We start from the raw sequence: 11,957 nt of genomic DNA, 5'->3' as shown, positions 1-11,957 counted from the left end.
TTTGGGGACTAACATATTGATCCAGTGCCCAGTGCTAGTTCCTGTTTGTTGCATGTTTTATGTTCGCAGAAAATCCATATCAAACGGAGTCCAAACGGAATAAAAACTGACGGAGATTTTTTTTTGAATATATGTGATTTTTGGGAAGAAAAATCAACGCGAGACGATGCCCGAGGGGGCCACGAGGCAGGGGGCGCACCCTGGGCCCTCGTGGCCACCCCGTAAGGCGGTTGATGCCCTTCTTTCGCTGCAAGAAAGCTAATATCCGGATAGAGACCGTGTTAAAATTTCAGCCCAATCGGAGTTACGGATCTCCGGGAATATAAGAAATGGTGAAAGGGCAAAATCTGAGAACGCAGAAATAGAGAGAGACAGGGAGACAGGTCCAATCTTGGAGGGGCTCTCGCCCCCCATGCCATGGAGGCCATGGACCAGAGGGTAAGCCCTTCTCCCATCTAGGGAGAAGGTCAAGGAAGAAGAAGAAGGGGGGCTCTCTCCCCCTCGCTTCCGGTGGCGCCGGAACGCCGCCGGGGGCCATCATCATCACCGCGATCTACACCAACACCTCTGCCATCTTCACCAACATCTTCATCACCTTCCCCCATCTATCCACAACGGTCCACTCTCCCACAACCAGCTGTACCCTCTACTTGAACATGGTGCTTTATGCTTCATATTATTGTTGGGGAACGTAGCAATAATTCAAAATTTTCCTACGTGTCACCAAGATCAATCTAGGAGATGATAGCAACGAGAGAGAGGGAGTGCATCTTCATACCCTTGAAGATCGCTAAGCGGAAGCATTACAAGAACGCGGTTGATGGATTCGTACTCGCAGCGATTCAAATCGCGGAAGATCTGATCTAGCGCCGAACGGACGACGCCTCCGCGTTCAACACACGTACAGCCCGGGGAAGTCTCCTCCTTCTTGATCCAGCAAGAGGAGAGGAGAAGTTGAGGGAGAACTCCGGCAGCACGACGGCGTGGTGGTGGAGTTTGTGGTATTCCTGCAGGGCTTCGCCAAGCTCTACGGACAAGAAGGAAGAGTTGGAGGAGGGAGGGGCTGCGCCAGGGAAGGGGTGTGGCTGCCCTCTCTCTCCCTCACTATATATAGGGGGAAGGGGTGGAGGAGGCGCCCTAGGGTTCCCTAGGGGAGGGGCGGCGGCCACAGGGAAAACCCTAGATGGGTTTGGGTGCCCCCACCCCTAGGAAACTTGCCCCCCAAGCCGGGAGGGGTGGCTGCCCTAGGTGAGGCGCCCCCACCTCTCCAAGTTAAGTGAGATGGGGTGGGAGGGGCGCTCAGCCCCTTAGTGGGCTGATGTGCCCCTTCCCCTTGGCCCATAAGGCCCCCCAACGCTTGCCGGGGCCTCTGAAACCCCTTTCGGACACGCTGGTCGTCACCTGGTACCCCCGGAACAATTCCGGAACTCCTCATCATGTCCGGGATCTCATTCGGGACTCCGAACAACCTTCGGTAACCACATACTATTTCCCATAACAACTCTAGTGTCACCGAACCTTAAGTGTGTAGACCCTACGGGTTCGGGAACCATGCAGACATGACCGAGACATCTCTCCGGCCAATAACCAATAGCAGGATCTGGATACCCATATTGGCTCCCACATGTTCCATGATGATCTCATCGGATGAACCACGATGTCGGGGATTCAATCAATCCCGTATACAATTCCCTTTGTCTCTCGGTATGTTACTTGCCCGAGATTCGATCGTTGGTATCCCCATACCTCGTGTAATCTCGTTACCGGCAAGTCTCTTTACTCGTCCCGTAACGCATGATCCCGTGGCTAACTCATTAGTCACATTGAGCTCATTATGATGATGCATTACCGAGTGGTCCCAAAGATACCTCTCCGTCACACGGAGTGACAAATCCCAGTCTCGCTTCGTGCCAACCCAACAGACACTTTCGGAGATACCTGTAGTGCACCTTTATAGCCACCCAGTTACGTTGTGACGTTTGGTACACCCAAAGCATTCCTACGGTATCCGGGAGTTGCACAATCTCATGGTCTAAGGAAATGATACTTGACATTAGAAAAGATTTAGCAAACGAACTACGCGATCTTGTGCTACGCTTAAGATTGGGTCTTGTCCATCACATCATTCTCCTAATGATGTGATCTCGTTATCAATGACATCCAATGTCCATGGTCAGGAAACCATGACCATCTATTTATCAACGAGCTAGTCAACTAGAGGCTTACTACGGACATGTTGTGGTCTATGTATTCACACATGTATTACGGTTTCCAGTTAATACAATTATAGCATGAACAATAGATAATTATCATGAACAAGGAAATACAATAATAACCATTTTATTATTGCCTCTAGGGCATATTTCCAACAGTCTCCCACTTGCACTAGAGTCAATAATCTAGTTCACATCACTATGTGATTGTAATGAATCCAACACCCATGGGGTTTGTTCATATCTCGCTTGCGAAAGAGGTTTATTAGTCAATGGGTCTGAACCTTTCAGATCCATGTGTGCTTTACAAATCTCTATGTCATCTTGTAGATGCAGCTACCATGCGCTACTTGGAGCTATTCCAAATAACTGCTCTACTATACGAATCCGGTTTACTATTCAGAGTCATCCGGATTAGTGTCAAAGTTTGCATCGACGTAACCCTTTACAACGAACTCTTTTACCACCTCCATAATCGAGAAAATTCCTTAGTCCACTAGTTACTAAGGATAAGTTCAACCGCTGTCATGTGATCCATTCCTGGATCACTCTTGTACCCCTTAACTGACTCATGGCAAGGCACACTTCAGGTGCGGTACACAGCATAGCATACTGTATAGCCTACGTCTAAAGCATAGGGGACGACCTTCGTCCTTTCTCTCTCTTATGCTGTGGTCAGGTCTTGAGTCTTACTCAATACTCACACCTTGTAACATAGCCAAGAACTCCTTTGCTGATCTATTTTGAACTCCTTCAAAATCTTGTCACGGTATGTATTCATTTGAAAGTACTATTAAGCGTTTTTGATATATCCTTATAGATCTTGATGCTCAATGTTCAAGTAGCTTAATCCAGGTTTTCCATTGAAAAACACTTTTCAAATAACCCTGTATGCTTTACAGAAATTCTACATCATTTCTGATCAACAATATGTTAACAACATATACTCATCAAAAATTCTATAGTGCTCCCACTCACTTCTTTGGAAATACAAGTTTCTCATAAACTTTGTATAAACCCAAAATCTTTGATCATCTCATTAAAGTGTACATTCCAACTCCGAGATGCTTACTCCAGTCCTTAGAAGGATTGCTAGAGCTTTGCATACTTGTTAGCATCTTTCAGGATTGACAAAACCTTCTGGTTGTATCACATACAACCTTTCCTCAAGAAAATCGTCGAGGAAACAATGTTTTGACATCCTATCTGCAAGATTTCATAAATAATGCAGTAACTGCTAACATAATTCCAACAGACTCTTAGCATCGCTACGAGTGAGAAAGTCTCATCGTAGTCAACTCCTTGAACTTGTCGGAAAACATCTTAACGACAAGTCGAGCTTTCTTAATGGTGACACTTACCATCATTGTCCGTCTTCCTTTTAAAATCCATCTGCACCCAACAGCCTTATGACCATCAAGTAGTTCTTCCAAAGTCTATACTTTGTTACTATACATGGATCCTCTCTCGGATTTTATGGCCTCGAGCCATTCATCGGAATCCGGGCCCACCATCGCTTCTCCGTAGCTCGTAGGTTCATTGTTGTCTAGCAACATGACTTCCAAGACAGGATTACGTACCACTCTGAAGTAGTATGCATCCTTGTCGACCTATGAGGTTTGGTAGTGACTTGATCTGAAGTTTCATGATCACTATCATAAGCTTCCACTTCAATTGGTGTAGGTGCCACAGGAACAACTTCCTGTGCCCTGCTACACACTATTTGAAGTAACGGTTCAATAACCTCATCAAGTCTACATCATCCTCCCACTCAATTCTTTCGAGAGAAACTTTTCCTCGAGAAAGGACCCGTTTCTAGAAACAATCACTTTTGCTTCCGGATCTGAAATAAGAGGTATACCCAACTGTTTTGGGTATTCTATGAAGATGCATTTATCCTCTTTGGGTTCGAGCTTATCAGCCTGAAACTTTTTCACATAAGCGTCGCAGCCCCAAACTTTTAAGAAACGACAGCTTAGGTTTTTCTAAACCATAGTTCATACGGTGTCGTCTCAAAGGAATTGCATGGTGCCCTATTTAAAGTGAATGCGGTTGTCTCTAATGCCTAACCCATAAACGATAGTGGTAATTCGATAAGAGACATCATGGTATGCACCATATCCAATAGGGTGCAGTTATGATGTTCGGACACACCATCACACTATGGTGTTCCAGGCGGTATTAGTTGTGAAACAATTTCCACATTGTCTTAATTGTGTGCCAAACTCGTAACTCAGATATTCATCTCTATGATCATATCATAGACATTTTATCATCTTGTCACGACGATCTTCAACTTCACTCTAAAATTACTTAAACCTTTCAATAATTCAGACTTGTGTTTCATCAAGTAAATATACTCAGCATCTACTCAAATCATCTGTGAAGTAAGAACATAACGATATCCACTGCGTGCCTCAGCACTCATTGGACTGCACACATCAAAATGTATTACTTCCAACAAGTTGCTTTCTTGTTCCATCTTACTGAAAACGAGGCCTTTCAGTCATCTTGCCCATGTGGTATGATTTGCATGTCTCAAGTGATTCAAAATCAAGTGAGTCCAAACGATCCATCTGTATGGAGTTTCTTCATGCATATCTACCAATAGACATGGTTCGCATGTCTCAATCTTTTCAAAAACGAGTGAGTCCAAAGATCCATCAACATGGAGCTTCTTCATGTGTTTTATACCAACATGACTCAAATGGCAGTGCCACAAGTATGTGGTACTATCATTACTATCTTATATCTTTTGGCATGAACGTATGTATCACTACGATCGAGATTCAATAAACCATTCATTTTAGGTGCAAGACCATTGAAGGTATTATTCAAACAAACAGAGTAACCTTTATTCTCCTTAAATGAATAAACGTATTGCGATAAACATAATCCAATCATGTCTATGCTCAACGCAAACACCAAATAACAATTATTTAGGTTTAACACCAATCCCGATGGTAGAGGGAGCGTGCGATGTTTGATCACATCAACCTTGGAAACACTTCCAACACATATCGTCATCTCACCTTTAGCTAGTCTCCGCGGCCTTTTATTTCGAGTTACTAACACTTAGCAACCGAACCGGTATTTTTTACCCTGGTGCTACTAGGAGTACTAGTAAAGTACACAATAATATAACGTATATTCAAAATACCTCTGTCGACCTTGCCAGCCTTCTCATCTACCAAGTATCTAGGGTAGTTCTGCTTCAGTGACCGTTCCCCTCATTACAGAAGCACTTAGTCTCGGGTTTGGGTTCAACCTTGGGTTTCTTCACTAGAGCAGCAACTGATTTGTCGTTTCATGAAGTATCCCTTCTTTCCCTTGCCCTTCTTGAAACTAGTGGTTTAGCCATCAGCAATTGATGCTCCTACTTGATTTCTACTTTCGCGGTGTCAAACATCGCGAGTTGCTCAAGGATCATCATGTCTATCCCTGATATGTTATAGTTCATCGTGAAGCTCTAATAGCTTGGTGGCAGTGACTATGGAGAACCATCACTATCTCATCTGGAAGATTAACTCCCACTCGATTCAAGCGATTGTAGTACTCAGACAATATGAGCACATGCTCAATGATTGAGCTTTTCTCCCTTAGTTTGCAGGCTTAAGCAACTTGTCAGAGGTCTCATACCTCTTGACGTGGGCACTAGTCTGAAATCCCAATTTCAGTCTTTGGAACATCTCATATGTTCTGCGACGTTTCAAAAACATCTTTGGTGCACAATTCTAAACCGTTAGCATTACGCACTGAACTATCACGTAGTCATCAAAATGCATATGTCAGATGTTTCCCAACATCTATAGACGACGCTCGAGGTTCAGCACATCGAGCGGTGCATTAAGGACATAAGCCTTCTGCGCAGCAATGAGGATAATCCTCAGTTGACGGACCCAGTCCGCATAACTTCTACTATCAACTTTCAACTAAATTTTCTCTAGGAACATATCTTAAACAGTAGAACTAAAGTGTAAGCTACGACATAATTTGCAAAGACCTTTTGACTATGTTCATGGTAATTAAGTTCATCTGATTATTTAATGAACTCCCACTTAGATAGACATCCCTCTAGTCATCTAAGTGATACATGATCCGAGTCAACTAGGCTGTGTCCGATCATCACGTGAGACGAACTAGTCATCATCGGTGAACATCTTCATGTTGATCATATCTACTATACGACTCATGTTCGATCTTTCGGTCTCTTGTGTTCCGAGGCCATGTCTGTACATGCTAGGCTCGTCAAGTCAACCTAAGTGTTTCGCATGTGTAAATCTGGCTTACACCCGTTGTATGCGAACGTTAGAATCTATCACACCCGATCATCACGTGGTGCTTCGAAACAACGAACCTTCACAATGGTGCACAGTTAGGGGGAACACTTTCTTGAAATTTTAGTGAGGGATCATCTTATTTATGCTACCGTCGTTCTAAGCAAATAAGATGTAAACATGACAAACATCACATGCAAACCATAAAGTGACATGATATGGCCAATATCATCTTGCGCCTTTGATCTCCATCTTCGAGGCGCGGCATGAACACCATCGTCACCGGCATGACACCAAGATCTCCACCATCATGATCTCCATCATCGTGTCTTCATTAAGTTGCCTCGCCAACTATTACTTCTACTACTATGGCTAACGGTTAGCAATAAAGTAAAATAATTACATGGCATTTTCATTGACACGCAGGTCATAAATAAATTAAGACAACTCCTATGGCTCCTGCCGGCTGTCATACTCATCGACATGCAAGTCGTGATTCCTATTACAAGAACATGATCATTCTCATACATCACATATATCATTCATCACATCCTTTTGGCCATATCACATCACATAGCATACCTTGCGAAAACAAGTTAGACGTCCTCTAATTATTGTTGCATCTTTTTGTGGCTGCTATGGGTTTCTAGCAAGAACGTTTCTTACCTACGAAAAACCACAAGGTGATATGCCAATTGCTATTTAGCCTTCATAAGGACCCTTTTCATCGAATCCGATCCGACTAAAGTGGGAGAGACAGACACCCGCCAGCCACCTTATGCATCAAGTGCATGTCAGTCGGTGGAACTAGTCTCATGTAAGCGTACGTGTAAAGTCAGTCCGGGCCGCTTCATCCCACAATGCCGCCAGATCAAGATAAGACTAGTAACCGTAAGCAAATTGAACAAATCATCGCCCACAACTGCTTTGTGTTCTACTCGTGCATAGAATCTACGCATAGACCTAGCTCATGATGCCACTGTTGGTGAATGTAGCAATAATTCAAAATTTTCCTATGTGTCACCAAGATCAATCTAGGAGATGCTAGAAACAAGAGAGAGGGACTGCATCTTCATACCCTTGAAGATCGCTAAGCGGAAGCGTTACAAGAACGCGGTTGATGGAGTCGTACTCGCGGCGATTCAAATTGCGGAAGATCCGATCTAGCGCCGAACGGACAACGCCTCCGTGTTCAACACACGTACAGCCCAGGGACATCTCCTCCCTCTTGATCCAGCAAGAGGAGAGGAGAAGTTGAGGGAGAACTCCGGCAGCACGACGACGTGGTGGTGGAGTTTGTGGTATTCCTGTAGGGCTTCGCCAAGCTCTACAGGGGAGAAGGAAGAGTTGGAGGAGGGAGGGGCTGCGCCAGGGTAGGGGTGCGGCTGCCATCTCTCTCCCTCACTATATATAGGGGGGAGGGGGTGGAGGAGGCGCCCTAGGGTTCCCTAGGGGAGGGGCGGCGGCCACAGGGAAAACCCTAGATGGGTTTGGGCGCCTCCACCCCTAGGAAACTTGGCCCCCAAGCCGGGAGGGGTGGCTGCCCTAGGTGAGGCGCCCCCACCTCTCCAAGTTACGTGAGATGGGGTGGGAGGGGCGCTCAGCCCCTTAGTGGGCTGATGTGCCCCTTCCCCTTGGCCCATAAGGCCCCCCAAAGCTTGTCGGGGCCTCCGAAACCCCTTTCGGACACGCTGGTCGTCACCTGGTACCCCCGGAACAATTCCGGAACTCCTCATCATGTCCGGGATCTCATTCGGGACTCCGAACAACCTTCGGTAACCACATACTATTTCCCATAACAACTCTAGCGTCACTGAACCTTAAGTGTGTAGACCCTACGGGTTCGGGAACCATGCAGACATGACCGAGACATCTCTCCGACCAATAACCAATAGCGGGATCTGGATACCCATATTGGCTCCCACATGTTCCACGATGATCTCATCGGATGAACCACGATGTTGGGGATTCAATCAATCCCGTATATAATTCCCTTTGTCTATCGGTATGTTACTTGCCCGAGATTCGATCGTTGGTATCCCCATACCTCGTTCAATCTCGTTACCGGCAAGTCTCTTTACTCGTTCCGTAACGCATGATCCCATGGCTAACTCATTAGTCACATTGAGCTCATTATGATGATGCATTACCGAGTGGGCCCAGAGATACCTTTCCATCATATGGAGTGACAAATCCCAGTCTCGATTCGTGCCAACCCAACAAACACTTTCGGAGATACCTGTAGTGCACCTTTATAGCCACCCAGTTACGTTGTGACGTTTGGTACACCCAAAGCATTCCTACGGTATCCGGGAGTTGCACAATCTCATGGTCTAAGGAAATGATACTTGACATTAGAAAAGCTTTAGCAAACGAACTACATGATCTTATGCTACGCTTAAGATTGGGTTTTGTCCATCACATCATTCTCCTAATGATGTGATCCCGTTATCAATGACATCCAATGTCCATGGTCAGGAAACCATGACCATCTATTGATCAACGAGCTAGTCAACTAGAGGCTTACTAGGGACATGTTGTGGTCTATGTATTCACACATGTATAACGGTTTCCAGTTAATACAATTATAGCATGAACAATAGACAATTATCATGAACAAGGAAATACAATAATAACCATTTTATTATTGCCTCTAGGGCATATTTCCAACAATTATTATCCAATGACGTGTTGCCATCCTATGATGTCTGAATAGATTTTCGTTGTCCTATCGGTGATTGGTGAATTACTATGATTGATTTAATTTGCTTGTGGTTATGTTGCTGTCCTTTGGTGCCCATCATATGAGCGCGCGCGTGGATCACACCATAGGGTTAGTTGTATGTTGATAGTACTATGTATTGGAGGGCAAGAGTGACAGAAGATTCAACCTAGCATAGAAATTGATACATACGGGATTGAAGGGGGGGGGCAATATATCTTAATGATATGGTTGGGTTTTACCTTAATGAACGTTAGTAGTTGCGGATGCTTGCTAATATTTCCAATCATAAGTGCATAGAATTCCAAGTCAGGGATGACATGCTAGCAGTGGCCTCTCCCACATAAAACTTGCTATCGGTCTAGTAAAGTAGTCAATTGCTTAGGGACAATTTCGTAACTCCTACCACCACTTTTCCACACTCGCTATACTAACTTTATTGTTTCTTTATCTAAACAGCCCTTACTTTTTATTTACGCGCTCTTTATTATCTTGCAAACCTATCCAAAAACACCTACAAAGTACTTCTAGTTTCATACTTGTTCTAGGTAAAGCGGACGTTAAGCGTGCGTAGAGTTGTATCGATGGTCGATAGAACTTGAGGGAATATTTGTTCTACATTTAGCTCCTCATTGGGTTCGACACTCTTACTTATCAAAAGAGGCTACAATTGATCCCCTATACTTGTGGGTTATCAAGACCTTTTTCCAGCGCCGTTGCCAGGGAGCAATAGCGTGGGGTGAATATTCTCGTGTGTGCTTGTTTGCTTTATCACTAAGTTATTTTTATTTGATGTTCTAAGTTGTTCTCTATCTTTAGTTATGGATATGGAACACGAAATACCAAAAAAATAGGTGTGCTTGCTACTCATGGAGATGGGGAACCTCCTAAAACCCTCGATGCTGGTTATGTGAAAGAGATTATGTACTACTTTGATAATCCTGAGAAAACCCCATTCAATTATGTTATGGGAGACACGTTGGATCAACGTGAATACTTTAGGGATTATCGCTTGACTCAAAAAGGGAAACTATTATGGGATCAAATTCATATGTTGCATTGGTATGCTCGGGAACTATGCTTGAGATATGACTATACTTGTTGGTCTAGGATGAAGGCTCCACACCTTCCCTTTTCATGAAAATTTAATGATGATAAAACCTTGGCTTCTTATGCTAATGGTATATATGATTACTATGATGTGGAACAAATAGAGGAATTTGTTGCTTTTATATGAAATTGAATCTTTGTTTAAAGAGTGTGAAAATTTTGATGATTCAGTTTATAGACCTGAAAATTTAGCTACCCTTAAATATTGCTATGAGAATTATGAATACAATGCCGATATTGATGCGTTTATTGAGAAAGTCTCCGCTGTCCAAGAAGAGACTAATATTTTGCAGGAGTCTATGGAAGAAGAAATTAATGACATTCTGAGCTCATTGGATGAAAAAGATGAGGAGGAGAGTGAAGAACAAAAGGAGAAAGAGCGGATTGATCACCCGTGCCCGCCTTCTAATGAGAGTAACTCTTCAACTCATACATTGTTTAATTTCCCTTCATGATTACCGAAGGATGATTGCTATGATGATTGTTATGATCCCGTTGATTCTCTTGAGATTTCCCTTTTTGATGATACTTGCTATGCTTGTGGCCAAGATGCCAATATGAATTATGCTTATGGAGATGAACTTGCTATAGTTCCTTATGTTAAACATGAAATTGTTGCTATTTCACCCACGCATGATAGTCCTATTATCTTTTTGAATTCTCCCAACTATACTATATCGGAGAAGTTTACCCTTATTAAGGATTATATTGATGGGTTGCGTTTTACTATTACACATGATGATTTTGATAGATATAATATGCATGTGCTTGCTGCTCCTACTTGAAATTATTATGAGAGAGGAACTACATCTCCGCCTCTTTATGTTTCCAACACGAAAAAATTGCAAGAAACTGTTTATACTATGCATTGTCCTTTACTTTGTGTGCATGAATTGTTTTTTATGACATGCCGATGCATAGGAAGAGAGTTAGACTTTGTCATTACATTATATATGTTAATTTGTGCTCACTACTAAATTATAAATCATTGTTAATTAAAATTGGCTTTGATATACCTTGGGATCCGGGTGAATCCATTACTTGAGCACTATATGCCTAGCTTAATGGCTTTAAAGAAAGCGCTGCCAGGGAGACAACCCGGAAGTTTTAGAGAGTCATTTATTTTTGTTGTGTGCTTTTTATAAAGTTTAAAAATAAAAATAATGTGCCAAGGTTTGCCTTTAGGATGTTTTAGATTACTTGTTGGTTTGTGCGGCGTAGGACAGAAACTTTGGCTGTAGTGCGCGATTTTACATTTTTTACTGGAACGTCAAACGGTTCTGAAACTTTATTCAATGTATTTCTATATAAATTTTTTATTTTTCCTAATTTTGGTAGAATTTTTGGAGTAGCACAGGTATGGTGAATGTTTAGATTATTACAGACTGTTCTGTTTTAGACAGATTCTGTTTTTGATGCATAGTTTGCTTGTTTTGATGAAACTATCGATTTATATCAGTGGATTAAGCCATAAAAAAGTTATACAGTAGCTACAATGCAAAAACAAAATACGAATTGGTTCACAACAATACTTAGAGTAGTGATTTGCTTTATTATACTAACGGATCTTACCAAGTTTTCTGTTGAGTTTTGTGTGGATGAAGTGTTCAAAGATCGAGGATGTCTCGATGTGAG

This window comes from Triticum urartu, chromosome 6 (genome assembly GCF_003073215.2).
Source record: "Triticum urartu cultivar G1812 chromosome 6, Tu2.1, whole genome shotgun sequence".
In the NCBI taxonomy this organism is placed as follows: domain Eukaryota; kingdom Viridiplantae; phylum Streptophyta; class Magnoliopsida; order Poales; family Poaceae; genus Triticum; species Triticum urartu.
The sequence above is the reverse complement of the archived record's forward strand: the minus strand, read 5'-3'. Positions refer to the sequence as shown.